This window comes from Anser anser, assembly GCF_964211835.1.
Source record: "Anser anser genome assembly, chromosome: 3".
Lineage (NCBI taxonomy): Eukaryota > Metazoa > Chordata > Aves > Anseriformes > Anatidae > Anser > Anser anser.
Genome location: NC_139722.1, coordinates 119,502,392 through 119,520,304, shown reverse-complemented (window position 1 = coordinate 119,520,304; position 17,913 = coordinate 119,502,392). Strand labels below are relative to the sequence as shown.

General features: G+C 39.0%; 1 protein-coding gene across 6 annotated transcripts in view; it reads right to left on the bottom strand.

The window, feature by feature from the left end:
* LOC310896546 (uncharacterized protein) overlaps nucleotides 1–17,913 on the bottom strand; it is a 282,713-nt gene that overhangs the window by 90,798 nt on the left and 174,002 nt on the right. Inside the window, exon 1 of one of the 6 annotated variants that reach the window (XR_014581587.1) lies at nucleotides 6,437–6,528. The exons of the other annotated variants lie outside the window; for them this stretch is intronic. The gene's annotated coding sequence lies outside the window, so the exon portion shown is untranslated. Of the gene's footprint in view, nucleotides 1–6,436; nucleotides 6,529–17,913 lie in introns of those variants that run through there. 6 annotated transcript variants of the gene reach the window in all.

Genomic DNA, 17,913 nt, shown 5'->3' with positions numbered 1-17,913 from the left:
CAAAAAGAAAAGAAAAACTTTAGATTTGTTTTTATCAATATAATCAAAGAGCAGAGATTTCCATGATGGTCTCAGGAGAAACAAATCTGAACAAGATAGATAAATCTAATTCCATGTCATGTTCTCCCACTCATTTAAACTAAGTCATTGGGATTTTTGTGCACCCGGCCTTGCTCAAGACTAAACCTTAAGTTTGATGTGCACTTGTTGATCCAAGACTCGCTTTTTAAATCATGGTACCTGGAAGGAAGAATGACTTTTTAGTCCTTATCTGTGTGCCAGATTTAACAAACACATCTGTAACAAACTGCTAGCACAACCACATAAAATATTTAGGTAGACACTGCCCCCACTTAAATATACTTGGTCATTTATCCAATAAAATGTAGTTACGAAAACAACAAATTCACCTGATTTATGAAGTATTTACATCTCATTTTAGGACCAAAACCAAATATAATTAATAACTATAAAAACAAGTGGAAGGAAACCACCACTATTTTGCCATACTTTCATTTGTTGACAATGGTTTTGGTTAATGTAGTATGTGAAGAGTGCTTTTTTTTTTCTTCCCCTTTTTGGTATCACAGATAGGGATGGGAGAAACAGTTAACAATAACCAACAAGAGATTTCACACAGAACTCAAACTAACCAAAACCCAAGCCTGTTTTGATTGGAAATGAGGAACAGGAAGTGGGCATTTATATTCAGATCTAAATTAGGTTTAGTTGGTGGTTTGGGGTTTTGTTTCATGACCAAATCAGGGTTAGGGTTCTCGTACAAATCCGATGATGATGAAATCTTCTAAACCTGAATCATTTAACCTGAAATCTCGTAACCTGTTGTCTTGGGATTTTGACCCCCAAGACTGGAAATCTTTTTATAGTTATGTCTGGTTGACTGCACCAGTGTTTTCTTTGTTTCTTTTGTGATAGAGTCTTGAAATTTCTTTTCTTCAATCACTGTTTTCCATGAAGCATAGGAAGATCTCCATATTCAAAACTTGACATCTGCAACTGATATTTAAAATGCTTTCATTGAACTTTAACAATTATGGCCCATATTGAAAATAAATACTTTGAGTATGTTTTAGTATATAGCAGAGTTCAAGATACCAAGGAACATGAGGAGGGCCAGAAGCAGACTATAGACCCTGAATTTTAGGAGAGCAGATGTGGGTAGCTGGTAGGTGGCATCCTGTGGGCAACAGCTCTGAACAGTAAGGACTCTTTAAGGACAAGTTCTCAGCACAAGAGAGCTCCACCCCATGCTTTGGGAAACAAGTAGACATATCAGTAGACCATCACAGCTAAACCTGGAAATTATGACAGAATTCTGGTGCAAAAAGGCATACACAACAGGGAGAAACAGGTGTAGGCTACAAAGGAGAAATGCAGAAACATTGCTTGGGCATGTAAGGATGGGGTTAGGAAAGTCCAAGCTCAGCTTGAGTCAAAACTGGCAAGGCATGTTAAGAACTAGAAGAGCTTCTAGCACTGTATCATTAGCAAAAGGAGGAGGAGCAAAGATTTTAAGGAAAAAAAGTGGGACCCACTGCCAAATGGGTGGATGACTGAGCAACAGCACGTACAAATAATGCCTTCTTATGCCTCAGGTTACACCATCAGGTCCCTGGTGGCTGTAAAATGGGAATTTCATCCATCTACATAAAGGTTAACTAATGGGAGATGGCCTTAAATCCCTGATGTAGAAGATCTTTTACTGGAACACTTTATTGGACTACACTTCCCATTTCATTTTTATCATCCGTGCTACAGACGTCTCTTGAATGCACCGACCCATGACAGTGGAGATACCAGTTTAAAAAGGGGACAAAACGTACAACCAAGACCACTGAATCGACACAGCCTCACAATCTACACTACTGAAACGGTTCTATAAAAGGAAGCAGTTATGCTGGCAATTATCGTCTTTGGGTTCAAACAAACGTGAAAAGATGTGTTCAATGCACAATTCACTACTTTACTGATGAATAAACTCTCCCTTCGCAACAGATCCAGTTCTTTTTTCTCCCTTGTATATGTATATATACATGCATAAATATATATGTATACATATATTTATATATATATATATATATACACACACACTCCCTTCTCCATATAAGGTCTTGGTAAATATGAACTAGATTTAACTCGGAAGGGAAAGAGACAGTTCAGTTTTAATAGGCAAAGCACACATTATCAGACAAAGCGAAAGAGGAAAAAAATTAAATCCCAAACTAAGACCATGTAAGGTATATATCAACCAGTTCTGAAAAAGGTTCCCACTGGAATTATTCCAGGCTAAAACAATGAGTCATCCCCTAAGGAATCCTGTCCTCACATGAAATATATAAATCATTGTCCATTTTGGAAGGATTACGCCAATAGCACATATTATTAAAATCTTATTCCTTTTAAAAGTGTTAAGACAAAATCCAGTATTTTGTCCTTTATTCCCTGATTTGCAACGTGAACAAGAATCTGACCACAGCACCCTCAGGACAGAGTCACAAGGACATTCAGTTCCAGTGTAGTCAATGTATGTTCCCATATGCCTCTGCAAATCTGGGCAACTGCAAACAGGATCACAGCTTTCAGAGGTTTCCTCTGTTTTTTTTTTTCTTTCTCTCCTCTTCCCCCATGAGACATAAAAGCTCTGTGAGGTGGCTGTGGTAGGAAACATAGGAACATAATGTTCTAATGCAATGTGCTAAAATCTCAATGCTTGCAATATATGCAAGAGTGTGATATGAGGTGAGCAGTATCGTTACTAGTACTCCTCAAATTAGCATACTGTATTTGTTTTTTAGGCCTATTGTGGAAATTATTCAAGTGCCTGCCATGTTCTGGGGAGGGCAAAAAATGATGTGATATCAAAGGGAAAAATAAGTCTGTAAACTCTTATCAGAAGGCATAAGGTTAATGGTATGAAAGTGGCAACAGACGAAAACAGCCCGTTACGTGACATTCCCAAAGAACAGGTCTTGCTTTCTATAAAATGTTTTCTATTAGAAATTCAGAATGACAAATGCACTTTTGAAAGCATAATTTCAAAGACTGACCTCTCAAATTACATGGAAACTTCATACAGATGGATCAATTGTTACTCTCACATATCATTTGGTTTTCACAAACACCTGAATGCTTCACCCACAATTGAAGTCTCACTGAACTTCATATTTTATAAAGAGATGAAAGGGACTGCTTTCTTCTTAAGCAAGCTTGTCTAAGAGGACAAGACATGCAAGAGGTAAGAGAAGAGAAAATATAGATAGGTACACAAAAAACAGAGAGGAATAACCCAGCGAAGATTACCAAAGAACTCAGTGCCCAACCAACAACCACATCCAGCATTGTATCCACAAAGAGCTACTTTCCTTTCAATCAACACATCAACAGAGGGCTGACAAATCAAATACTCTGTCATTCTCTGGAAAAAAATAGTTACAGAAGTGCTTTGCAGCAGGTGTCCCCTCCTCCTGCTGGGAGGGCACAGGACAACTGTCCTCAGTGACATCTGAGTATTTCCTGCCACTTTCCCAAGGAGAGAGTACATCTCTACACTGTGAATAAAGAATAGTACTTGTTAGCAATGGAGAAATAAATATGGGATAGTCATCTTCTAAAGGGAAGTCGCTAACTTAAATTCTTAATTAAGACATCTTAGGCATTTCTTTGCATCTTTTTTCTCTGAATGGACTTCCTTCATGGTCTTTGCCAAGAGATCACGCTGCAACTCTACAAAAGCTGTATAGCACTTCATTTTGCACCCCATAGAGACAGTGACCATTAGTCACAGTCAGAACCACATTTACACCACTTCCCAGGCATCTACAATGTGAAAGAAGAAAACTGGTTAATGCTGACAATGCCACTTAGTCACTATTACTTCATTCCAGCCCACTCTTAAGCAGTTACATCACTCTTCTGAAATGTATGGCTTAGATGCTGTGAGGTCAGCATTTTAAAAGTGATCTCCTACCCCATTTCTTATCAAGCAGATGTACACAATTCTTTCTCTTTGGTCAAGTCCTTAATATTAAACACATGCTACAAAGTCACAATGCAAAAGAGGAATTTGTTCTTTTTTTTTTTTTTTTTAAATGAATAGGTACAAATGGAAGATTGAAATTCATGCAAAAAGTTGCACAGAAATGTGGTTTTATGTCATGGTTACGTAAACAAACACTGTAGGCATAATACACTGGAACAGATAAAGAATGTTTTTGTCAAGCCTATCAATCTTGATGAAGCTTTTGTCAAGCTTTTTTAATTGTTCCAAATCTAGCTTTAATTCTAAAGGTATGTTCAAGAATATAACATGAATAACATCATTTGATGTTTGCATTATGATTCTTTCCTGACAATGAACTAAACACAGTAAAACTCACCAATATAGGGAGAAATTAAGACTGCCTGAACTCTCATCAAGGAACCTATTTTAGACTTCTGTTATGGACTTGAATGCAAGCAGCACCAGCAGCACACTTCATAAAGTAATTTAGGTTTCCAGTGCTGGAAGGGGGAAAAAAAATCTTCTTGCATAAGGTTCACATACATGCCTTGACCAAGTATTTACTTTTTCAAAACTATCATGAGGTTCACTGTATTCAGAAGAAAAAGACAGAATAGAACTATATATATATATTTTTTTTTAACTTAACTATGAGTTGTCCTCAGACATCCATAGCTTTTAGGACAGCCATAACAAAATTAGTTGTTTTTAAAGTATTTCAGCATTTTTCTTTGGCACTATATAATAACTACAAAAAAATTGAAAGAGAACAGCCCATGCTATCATCCTGCTCTTTGCTTCTGTTGTTTGTAAATGCAGTAGGAGTTAACCTGTGAGTTTAAAATGTACCTTTTGATGTGCTTATAAAGCTAAGTACTGGGATATCATTTGGTGTTTGGAATAAAATAAAAATCAGAGTGGCTCATCAGTTTGACTGGGTAATCATGGCAGGTCCCTTGGGAAAGTCATTAAAGACATGATCCCTGACCACTGAAACCAAGGAACAGACTCCCACTAATGCCTATAGGCCGTGTCTGAGGCCCTTAAAATACATGTGTCTCTTGTTTTTCATCCATAAAGTGGAGATAATATTTTACTACCCAAGAGAAATATTGTGAGGATAAATTCATTAATCTGTGTTCAGTTAATGGAGTTATGGGAGGCATGCATTTATCTATGTGCACAAATTCCTCAAAATACAGTGAAATGGAAAGATCCCCATAACTGAAAGCTATAAGGAAATTATTATTATGTACTGCTACTAATACACAAAAACAGGCGCAGTTTGTCCTACGATTAGGAATACATGAGTCACACGGATATCAAGGGTGCATATTTATGTTCCACTTCACATCAAATCATGATTGGCACAAATGAAATTCATTTTCCTTCCTTTTCTTCTTTTTAAAATTATTACATGTTTAATCCCTCCTTTCCTCTCCTCCCATTCCCCCAACAAGAAGCTGGCAAGAGATGTGGAGCATCTGGATTAGAGATGACAGCTGGTGGGTAAGACAGCATCAAGCTCTTTACTAGCTTCTACTTTGGTCTTTTGGGAATGAACCAAATGAGATTTCATAATAATCACCCCATCGTTTGCCCTTGAATAAACTTCAGAATTGATCATGAGCCAAGACCTTTTTGGGCAACCAGAAGGGGTTCCTCATAGCCAGAGCTGCCATACTCATGCTCCTCATACTGCCAGAGCTGGTTGGAAAACACCACCTATGCCCTGTGGGAAATTCCAGGGCTCCAAAATGTGTTTTGTGCTCTTGATTTGGAACAAACAAAACTCTTTACATTATGGAGATTTCCTCAGAAAAATTACCCTTGGAAACATTATATACTAAGTGTTCCTTCAAATTATAGCATGATACAGACAAATAATACTAAATGAGATATGGATATTAAATTTCATCAATACCATTCCATTATTATATATTGTAACACAAAAGTCAAATCAAATTGGAAATAAAAATGAAAACGAAGCAAAATTCTATGTGGAAAAAGTCAGAATGTGTCACTAAAGTTAAACAAGAATAGGCAGAGCACCGTGTGATTGTAACTGCTGCTTGCAATAATGGAGATAGCTTAGTATCTCTCTTTGACGCTTCTGGGAGTGCAGAAAATAATCAAGCCATTTTATTCTTCCATGACATTTAATGCATTCTTGCACAGGTATTCATCTAGGATGCATTACTGGAAATCTTTATGGCTACAATGATCTACACAAGTGAAGGACTGGCCCTCCACCTTTAAGCTACCTCCCCTGTAACACCAAGTACTTTATACAGTAGGTTTTCCATTCCATAAATGGTATCTTATCGGTTTGTTGATACTGTAAATAAAAAGCTGTAAATATGCATTTCCCATTAAAGCAATAAAACATCCCACGCATGAGTTTAAGCCCCATACCTTAGTCCTTTGTTGGGGAAAGGACGCAGACAATGAGTTCTCTATGAAAGAGGCCTGCGTAACGCTAACACGGTCAAACCTTGTGCAACCACAGAAATATCAAAGGCAGGCAAGGAACAACTGGAACGTTAGAGACGGAACCCTTTCCACAGACATTTGACTAATCGGATGATGTATCCATAGCACTATATGTACCGGAGCGATGAACTTGCCTCTACAAGCAGTAACCTTTTGCCTGTCAACAGGGTTTACCTGGAGGGAAGCAGCACCGTCAGTTTTGCACAGCAGGGCTGCCCACCAGCCACAATTAGGTTATGAATGCCTGGGTTATTAGGTTATAATGTACAAGACTAACATGTGAGTGTGCGTATGAGAGAGACCGAGACAGATCTCATCTACACGAGTGACCCGATTGACTGAAATGTGACTGTAGGGGGGGAAGGAAAGGAGAAAACTGGTCCACGCTGCCTTAAATGCATGACAGCAGTACTTCTGGCATGCTCCTGATACATCGATAGACAAAACAGCCACACAAGGTAAGCAGCAGCTGCGGCAAACCAATAATTGGGACATTCATCAACAGGAATCTCTGTATGAGAAATGGATAGGAGTAAACATGCAAATTAAAACAAATCAAGGTGTGAAGTGCTCCTTTGGGCATGTGGATTCATGTTTGCAGGCTGAGATGTAAACAGACAATCTCTGCAGGCCAGATTCAAGGCTCTCTGTAGTTCCTGGAAAATTTCTGCTGAACTCAATCAAATTTGCATGAAATCCTAAGTGAACACAAACATTTCTTCTCCTGGTTGTACAAGACCACTCCAGTGATTTTGCTGTTGGTCCCTGTTGGGAACATAGGGCTGCATTCATAGGTGCTCTCAGAGACAGATGAGCTCCCGTTTGCTTGTTCTTCTCTGTGGCCCTCCCTCCCCATGCGGCTGACCCCTCCTTCTGATGGCTACAACCTGATCAGGGCCTATTTCCCTTTCTCCTACAGCCCTGTTCATTATTCATGCTGACACACAAGTGGTCCTGATTTCTCAGGATATTGTGTATCATTCCATTCCACAATTACTTTTTAGCTTTTCCGTATCTCAAGCTGCTTCTCTAACAATTTCTTAGGAGCTAGGGATTATTTACTGGCAACCATGAATATGTCAAACCCTCCAGATGTTTATTATTACTACTACTTTCCAGGGGTGTCAGCCAACAGTTCAGTTTGTGGGCTCACATCAGATAACACAGCTTAGAGGCCTGAATTTAGCATTGGTCACCCTTTGATCCACAAGTCATTTTGCTTTCTGCTAGGCTGCAAGATGTTTCAGTGTTAGTCTGTGAAATTCATTTTACCACTTTGCTCGTATTGAAATACCGGGTTACCAGTTAAATGGACATTACAGCCTGTTAAAGGCTGATTATGAACTTGGCCTTGTTACCGGCTGACACCATTGTGGCAGCATGTATGATTGGCAAGTAATACAAATATTTCGAATGGCACAAACTGTATCCCCCATTTAATGCCCGAGACTGCATCCTTATTGGGAAAGGTGAACTTTCCAACAGGACAGGGAAGTAAACAGTGTTCTTTTAACAATTTCATTCTGCTCTTCTTGGAGCTCAACCTTTTCACTGGCAACAGTTCCAGGAATATAACCTTCAAATAACTAGAATAAATCATTTGAGGCCCCCCACGCTTCCAGAAAAAAAAAAAAAAAATCTATGCGCATATAAGTCCTATTAAAAACCAACCCTGTCCTGAATGCCAAAGAACAGAAAGGAGTTCTGCCCCTCTCCTGAGCAACATCCCACAGAGGGGAAGCGCCCCAGGAGGGAGCGTTGAACTGGCAAACCCTGCTGCTGAGGACGTGTGCCAGGTACTGGGTGGAGATAATGCAGGGGATGAATGGACAGTCTCCCGGGGGATTTCTACCAGCTGCCTGCGACTCAGAACTGATCTAACCTGTGCCATGGGTGGGGCAGGGCGTCAGGAAACCATAATCGCCTCCCAGCTGTTCCTTCCTTCCTCCACCCATGCTCATTGCTGCGGAAGCCAAGCACAGGGAAGGGTTTTGGCAGGATAACAGTAATGTGCCAATGGCAGAACATGTGTTTAGCTCATATAATTCTTCTGTAGATGCAAGGATCAACATGTCTGTGCTACTCATCTAACTCCTCATAAAGGAGAAGTCAAATGCTGGCTTATATAAAACAAGCTAGCAGAGGTAAGAAGGAAACAAGTGGTTCACTTGCAATATTTTTATGGATGAAACTCAGTTCTGTTTTGTTTTTGCTGTGGGAAAGTTCCTGCCGCAATAACAACTTTCATTTTTATGGATCCCTCATGCTTAACAAATTGACAGACTATTTAAGCATCACTTCACCCACCACGGAAATGGGGCAGTCTTGTGAGTAAAACATGGTGCCTATTTTGCAGCATTGCTCAGCAACTTAGGAAGGATGCACAAGCTTCTAATCACTTTGTACCAATAAATGGCTAGTCTTCTAGAGGTGTATAGAGCACCTGAAAAAAATCACCTCAGGCTCTTACAAACATCCAAAGTCAGACACCTATTTCCTGTTGATTTCCAGCAGCATGCAGGCAGATTTGACAATCATAATAAAGTTCAGGTAGTTAACTGCCTTGGAAGCTCAGCCTAAGAAGAATTTCACTATGCCAGAGCCTGGCTGGCACATCACCACCACCAATCTTCTTGAAAAGGGTGCCAGAAAATATTTTCCCCCAAGAGAATAATCTATTCTTTTAGCTTACCAAACAGATAAAAAATTATTCTACTAAAGGAGAGTCAAATTTGCATTAAATCTTGTCAAAGGAAGAAAAAAAAAAAAAAGGACAGAAGATTACTTAATTAGTATTCTTGCAAGATGTTTGTGTTCTCTGAAATCTCCACAACATTGTTCAGACCCATTGCTATTAAGCTTTCAGACCTTTTAGATACATGGCAAGATGGCATGGCTGTAAAATTATAGGTAAAACCAATTTGCAAAGCATGTTCATTTTTGTAATGTTCTGAGAAAGTTTGCACTCAAGTTTAACTATCAGACGTTAATTCAGAGCTTAAAAAACTGTCCTTATTAGAGGCCATGATTCATGCGGTACTGAAGTTCTGATCTGTATTTAAACAAATAAAAAGGGGATTATTGGCAGAATGTTTTACGTATGGATCACCAGTCATTGGAATTTCTCTTTTCTCTTGTCCACAATAGCCAAGTCTATCACCTTCCAACTTATTTTCAAAACTATTGCCCATAAATCTCTGGTAAATGGTGTTGATTGGGAATGTAATGTTAGAAAACTATTAGAGAGGTAAGGAGTTTAAAGCCTATACATCATCTACCTTACAGAAATGAATTACATTAAGCTGTGTTAGTGCTCCCGACCTTAAAGGTCTCAGAAATCTAAGCCTCAAAATCCTTCAGTTAAACATTCATTAACTTCTTGTTATTCCTTATCTGTATTTTAACCCTTTAGGTGTAAAGTTTTTCCCCCAAATTAAGATTCTTTGGTGAAAGTAGTACATGCTAGATCAAGGAAACAGACTTCAAGAACTACAACATTTGATAAAAGAAGTCTTAACTATCTTTCTACTCCTACCCTTTTTATATTCTTTTTAAAATTGTTTATGATCTAGTTCCAGGAGGTGTAGAACATCCTGACATAAGCTAAATACCCATCCTGGCATATTTTAAATACAAGAAAAGACAAAACACCTAGTTACAAAGAAAACAGAGTACGCTTTTCCTTATTCACACCTTGCTGGGAAGAGTCTCCGAGTAGAGAGCAGAGCAGCATAACATTCCAGCAGGAATTCTCTGCAGACTCGCTCACAGGCTGGCTGAAATGTTTTTATTGCCAAAGTGATGTCAGCATGGGTAAGAAACCCAAAAAGCTTTAACCTATCCAAGTCTGAACACTTATGCTGAAACAGCTCTGAGATATTCACTATAAGACACTTTTCCCAATGAAAACCCGAGATGAACACTTCAGTTTCCAAGAGAAAAGGAGGGAACAAATCACACCCTTCAAGTCTGTAATGGAAAGAGAATCGTGGTATGCAGCTTTCCCCTCTCCTACACCACTGAGTAACAACGGACCCAAGATGCTTTTACTAAGATGGGAGGGAGACATCCTAGGACAAGTCTCGTATTTGTTACTTGGAGAAAGAGAAGGTTTCAGCCAAAACAAAATGAAAGTTTTCCAACAGCCAAGATCAAGTTTATGAAATCCAGTGCACTGTTATTCTGTGTTCCATTAGCAGAGAAGAAAACTGGTGTTGGAAAATAACAGACTCGGTTTTCCAAAGCTTTCTCTGCAGGGAAGTGTCCCGGGTCACAGAGAAGGCTGAAGACAGCTGGCTTTCTGGAAAAGTGTAGCTGAACAGGAGGAAAAAGTCCTAAAATCCCAAGAAGGACTGACCTGGTGGGTTATACAGGCTGTACTAATGCTAAACTGCATGGCGTATAACACAGCCCCCTATTACACAGTCTTCACTGGGGAAAGGGAGCCTGTTGTAAATGTGGTGCATGGACTCCCCACTCAGTTGGCTTCACAAGAAGAGTCAATCAATAGGCTTTTGAAGCTCTTAAAATGAAGACACACACAAGTCAATTCTAAAAATGACATCATGGGGTTTAAAAATATAAAGTTCAGAGATATTTAGCTTCATTGTTTTTGCTAGAAATGGGGCTGAATTCAAACTATATGAGATTAGAACAGTTAGCACATAAATGTCTTTATCAAAAGAAACCTTAAAATAAATTGAATTCCTGCTGCGCTAACTATACTCATGCCAGTAATAATGTTTCTATAATACATAAAAAGCAAAACGAGAAGTTCAGAAAAGCTCCCAACAGCAACATGAGGTACAACAAATGCAGGACAGGGACAAAACATGTAACACATATGACAAGGTATAACGCTTTCAGTGCTGTTTCAATAGGAAAACCTATTCCACATATGCAAGTCTGCCACTTGGGAGTAATGTGGTTATTCTTACTGCACCACAATAAAACTTGATAGCATCCCACACCATTTGCATCCTATAAACATCACTTCCTGCTAGTCCGTCAAATTCTTCAATTTAGCCTACAAAATGCTTCCCTGCATCTCAGCATGCACATGAATATAGGATGAGTCTTACTATTAGCATTACACTTCATCTATAATGCTCTAACATTCTCAAATACAATTTTAAAAACTCTTAACCTACACTTTATCTGTTTATTGGTTGTACGGTGAGCACATGAAATTGTCTGCAAGGCACTGTATTTTGCCAAGCAAAAGCAAGCTCATCTGTAGTATTATTAAACAGCATGATGTCTATCACCATGGCTAACACCATGAACTGAGCCAGGAACCTTAAACTGTGAATCACTATAGCCTGAGCTAAATCCAGGTCTGTAAGCTTGTGATTTTATTGGACATTGCCTGCTCTGCTGGCCTCCGCAAGAATTAGACGTGTCCTCTCCCCAGTGAATTCAGCCTTAAGTGTTATCTTGTGCAAATTGAAAGCCTATCTCCTAGATGGCGTTTTTTTGTTTGTTTGTTTTTTATGAAAGCTCTCAGAGCCTTTTATGAAAAAGATTAGGTTCGTCACCTCCGTATGACACAGAGATGAAGTGATTTATCTGAGATCAAGAGCAGGCCAAAACACTGGTTGAACCCAGGTATCCTGGAAAGGGTATGGACAGCTCAAATGTATAAATATGACTACAGCCTTCTAAAATGCTGAAATTGATCCAAATTCCCGGGCTAGAATGAAGTATCCAAAAATTCACTCGCTGTTAATGTCACTAAACACATAGAAGCTAGCACCTTAAAAGATTTCAGGATTTGACACTACACAAATAGACCAAAGACAAGAAGGGGGTGAGGTTTTTTGTTTTGTTTTGTTTCGTTTAGAGGGGGTCATCTTCAAAGAGCTTCAAATAAGAATGAAGTCAATGAAAGCAATTACCAGCTACAGCTTCATGCAGAGCCCAACTACTAGCTCACTAAAAATACGACATCATTCAGTGACTTAAGCAAGCCTGTGGTCTCAACATAGTACATTAAAAAAAATACACCCTTCACAAGCATCATCCATTGCATTGTTTGATGCCCTGAGGAAATAGTCAAAGCACTAAATAGAGAATTGAAGTACTGACCACCACCATTACTATTCTCATCACTATTACTAACATAATGCTGTTCTTTCAGATCAGCTGTGAAGCACAAGTGGAAGGCAGCTGGAGAAGTTCATATCCCCCTGTGTCTGTGCTGCACCCCATCTTGGGACAGGGAGAGCTTCCCCTTCATGCATTTGGCTTAGCATCATGGCTTGATGCTAAATGACAAGTGCCAAATTTTTTTGACTATGCTGTACACACCCTCTTAGGATTTGCATTTTTTCTAGCTGCACATGAATATTGGATGCAAAGGAACTGCTTCCTAAGAAATAAAAGTGAAGATCGGTGTGAACAAGTTCAATTTAAACAAGCTCCAGTAGCAGCTGTAATTGTGCTCTAGTTTAAAATTTCATCAAATAACCATTTAAATGAAAAAAAGAGAAAGAGAGAACAGCGATAACAGCTACATCCACATATTTTCTTCTTAACTCTGGCTATCTTGGCACTTTAAATCACTCTAAACAACCGTGTTCACTATTTTTTTTTCTTTTCTAACAATTCTGAGCCCTATTCAAGTAATATATTACGGCTTGGTGAAAGTAGACATTTGAGTAAGATAATTGGGAGTTTTGCTTCTGGAGTGAGGATTTCATCCCAGGTTCTTAACATTATGCACTCACAGAAAGTCAAGCATGCACACCTTCATGCCACTCCATCAATACAAAGAAAAAATTGGTCTGTTTGCATTTTCTCCTACCTTTATGCTATAGAACAGTTCAGCATGTTCTCAGAATGACTAACAATCAGACTCAAAAGCTACTTATTTGTGATTTCTCTTTGAGTCTCATTACTTAGTCTTTGCACATAATGCCTCTCCATTTCCAGGTTATTTTATCTTGCCCGACTGAACACTGAAATTAGCACCAAAAATCAATTTTACTCCATCACAACCTTCTCTTTATGAGGACAGTTATCTTCTGAACAACACATCTTCGTGCCATTCAGAGTAGAAAGAAAGACACCAGGTGTGACTGCACCCTGGTGACCGGACCGAGGGAACCATTTCAGATTGCCCATCTGTAGGTGTTCGGGTCCCAACCCAAGTCACCTCCCAGGCTCCTTGCTGCGGTCCAAGCAAACACAACTCTGCTGCTAAAGCTAGCCCCCCTCCAGGTCAACAAGTGTGGAAGTGCTTTCAAAGCATTTCAGGGTTTATATAGCTACAGCTTCTCTGTTTATATCTTCCCACTTGAACAAGAAGAATCACTTAAGAGAAAAAAAAAAGTATGTACCTCTCATTTTCTGCCAAACATTTGGCAGAAACATGAATTTTATGCACTATAAGAGCAGCAGGTAAGTTGTTTCAGTTGTGTCTCCCTTTTTTCTCTCCTTCACTTGTTCATGGCGTAGTTAGTAAAAAATGTAATGTTAGTGCCTGTTGGAAGGCAAAGGATCTGTGCAATATTACAGCCTTGTAACGCACATCTGAAGGGCTGGAGTTGCAGCATAAAAGAGGCACACGCAAACTTCACTGGCAAAGCATGCATTTTAAATAAAGCTTTAGTACTCAAAAACAGACAGTCTCCGTTCTCATTCTGAGTAATGTCTGCCTTCTATTCAGTAGAACAGCCCACGATGAAAGTAACAAAGACATGCCAGATGAAAAACATCACACTACAAGATCCCTGTATGCTGGAGAAAATCCTGTAATTGCTTACTGAGATATTTCCCTCTGAAACTATGTGAGGAATAAAGAAGGGTAGCTTCATGTTAAAAAAAGGGGGAGGGGGGAAAAATGAGAACAATTTATGTCCAGATCATTCCCTTTTAAAGTTTTAGTCTGATCAAAATCTGATTACCGTGGTTTTTGCTACGGAGATTGTACGGGGCTTCCCCAGCTCAGCTCCTGTAAAAATCAGTTCATATTCATATTGGAAAAAGAGCTTGGCACTGATTCTGCTAAAGGAAGACTAAGGGCCTCACCAGTACCTTCCAGCTAGGAGAAAAGCTTATCCACGTGAAGGGGCTGGAAGATGGCCTGCAGTGATGCTGCCACATGAACCCAGTTCTGTGTTCAAAACAGAGACACTGGTTAGCAAAGTAGTCACACAGCACACTGATTAAACAGCAAGGGCAGTGAATATGCTGCATTTTATGTCATAATATTCATTCTTATGCATCTCAATTAGAGAATTGATTAAGTTATGTGACGTCTATGGAGAGACGTCACATTGTTTTCATTTGGCTTCACATCATCTTGTTTTATAGGCGTTCCTTTATTTCTGCTTATATGCCTCACAAATAGTTAACCATCTTAAACTACTCAGATCAAGACATTTTTCTTTTTCAGAGATACTCTTCATCAATAAAATAAAGGGCTTGAACCTATTAAGACAGTACCTTGAAAATCAAAATGCATAGAGGTTGCAAATTATTCATGAAAATTAAATAGTTCAAACTATTCAGGAAACACATACCAAATTCACATTCATATAAATTCTGTTGGTAAATTATCTGAAGAAATTGCATAAAAGTTAATACTAGAAAATATATTTGTAGCAAACAATATTGAAACTGTTAGCAGCATCAGCTATATAACTTTACTTTGACATAAAAATAAAGATGAAAAGGAGATAAAAGTAAAGCACAGTATTCTACAGAGTAACAAGCTGTCTAGAGATTCTCCAGTCACTAAGTCTCCAGCCAAAGGTCGGGTGTGTTTCTCAAGCAGCCATTTTAGCTCAAGCTGAAGTTACAGCCCTGTCCCAAATCATCATAAATTCAGTCTCTGTGTTGTGTGTTGGGACTCTGAATAGTCCCAACTGTTCCTCTGGCCTTTAAACCTGCGAATCTTTGAATAACATCATCTTTGAACAACAAACACAGGCTATTGCTCTAAACCGGCAGCATTCATTAATCCCACATTTCATGTGGACACAGCACAGCCAAACAAAACCAAAACAAAAACCTGCAGTACTTTGTTCTTTCAGGCCTTCGCCGAGGAGGTAGCATCAGAAACATTTCAGCCTTTGGGAAAAAAACATTTACAGATGGTTCTTGTAGGGAGAACTGGTCTATGGGAGTGTTTGCAAGTGTTTGTTCTTAACCCCAGGTTTGTTACAAACCTGTCGAGCAAAATGCGGCTAATGGCATCAATTATTATTGTATACAATAGTTAAGAAGATAAAAAGAATTAAAGCCTATTTTAGAAATGCCCAGCTTCTTTACTTCTAGAACTGATATAGCTATTGGTACACAAACTGGTAATACAAACTCTGAAAGCAAAGCCCTGAGGGAATCATGGCTCACTGACAAGACTGCTGAAGGCCCATTTTAGCTAAGGATATATATGCATGAATTCCTATTTTTCACTGTTTCTGCTCTGGCAGCACTTTGAGATGCATCCAAGATCAGGGCGCTGCTGCAAAAGACACTGGGCTGGCGTATGCTAAGTAGTCCAGCAAATAAAAGCTTACAGCATGCATGGAGAGGGCCGATCAAAGGAAAGAAAGTTGGGAAGTGATTTCCAGATCACAGAGCATGCAAAGTGGGAAGATGAGAAGTGAGATGAGCGAACCACACTGTCTCCCCTGAAGACAAGTGATGTTATCCGATTGTTTGTCACTGAAGTCACCTAGAAGGGACTCACCTCCAAGCGTTATCTGCGAGCAGAAAGCTCTGCTAACTGGAGATAATTGGACCAGGCAAAATCTCAGGTAAAGAGAAATGATTACATAAGAAGCTGCCTACTGGAAGCATCTGAAAAGTCTTCCTTCCACAAAATCAGCTTGGCACACTCATTATGGGCTGAGGATTTATTATTACTATTGGGGCAGCAATTAGGTTCCCATTACAGAACAGCATCCATACAAGATACTGCTGTCCAAAAGCCTGACTCAGGAACATAATGTTAAGCCATACATTTCCATTATAGCACGATGATTCACTGTTAATCCAAAATGCCTTCAGAACTAGGCATGAGATGTGATACAATTCATTCACCTTTCAGGCAGAAGAGAACAGGTTGAAGCAAGTTTATTTGAGGGAAGGCCTTTACAATGGGATTTTCAGTCTGGTTTCTAAAGGAATGGGGCTTAGATAATTGGCTCTGAGCTTTCCTTCTCCCCAGTAAGTTTTGAACTTTTTGCTCAAATTCTATTGTATTTAATACAGGGCTCAGACAGACTGTTCCTATAAAATCTGATAAAATATGTAGCTAGGTAGAAGAAATACCCAAATTAGGGGTTCCCATTGAGAAGCTGCAAAGCAATACCACATCAAAGGCTATGTATGTATAGCATAGAGCCCTCAGAAACTTCATTAGCAGTCCTGTAACTAGCAGAGCTATACAAGAGTATGTGCCCAGAGCACAGACCAAAGGCTACATCTAGAGATCTGTGCAAGAACATAAAACTGTACCCCTTCTTTGGTGAAAACATGGATATGATCTGTCCCAAAGAGTTTTCAATTGAAAGATGGCTACATCACACAGTGATCTGAGGGTCCAACTGCTGCTATCAAGCAATCAGCAATTTTAAAAACATAAGCTAAATAGCAACTATTTAAGCAATAAGCAATAAATAGCAACTCTTAAATTAAGTCCTTGTACATTTTGAGAACTTCAATTATATGTAGCAGCGGTACAATAATTTTTGAACAGCAGAATCCATCAAAGTATGAGTACGGATTTGATGTCAAACAAGTCTATTGATATTCTGAAACACAGTACTGAACCTCACACAACTTCGAAGCAAGCTAAAATTAAATTTCAATTACATTTTCCTCGATTTACTATTTCATCTAAAATAATATAACACCGTAGCTTTTACTTTGTGCATTTTGATTCATTTAAAACAGAGTAAGAAAATAGTGCTGAAACTTCCCCAGAAATTCAGTTTAACACGAATCCTTAACCATCAGAACTGCTGTGTTAACACAATGTGTTCAAGCACATTTATACAGCCCCAAGGAAGATATGTACCTCACCCAAAGCCTGACAGCAAGTTGATACCCTTTGACTTCAGGGAGCTTCGGATTAGGACTCAAATGATTAGTGACCTGGGGCAAAAATAGCAAACTATTTAATATCACCTCTTTGGGCATTCAAATTATCATATTAAAATCCATTTTATCATTGGCAAAGTCAATCACATTGTAAATGCAAACAGATGTTTTAACGTGTCTCTGGCATTCGGCTTCAGGCAGAGTAAATTGAACATTTTCAATTTCATACAGTTTAGTTTCTGTGAAGTTAAAGTAAACCAAATGATCTCTCCCACAGCATTTTTACTCACTGTCACCACACTGATGTTTGCTTTGTCACACATGATAAAAGGCTGGATTGCGTGATG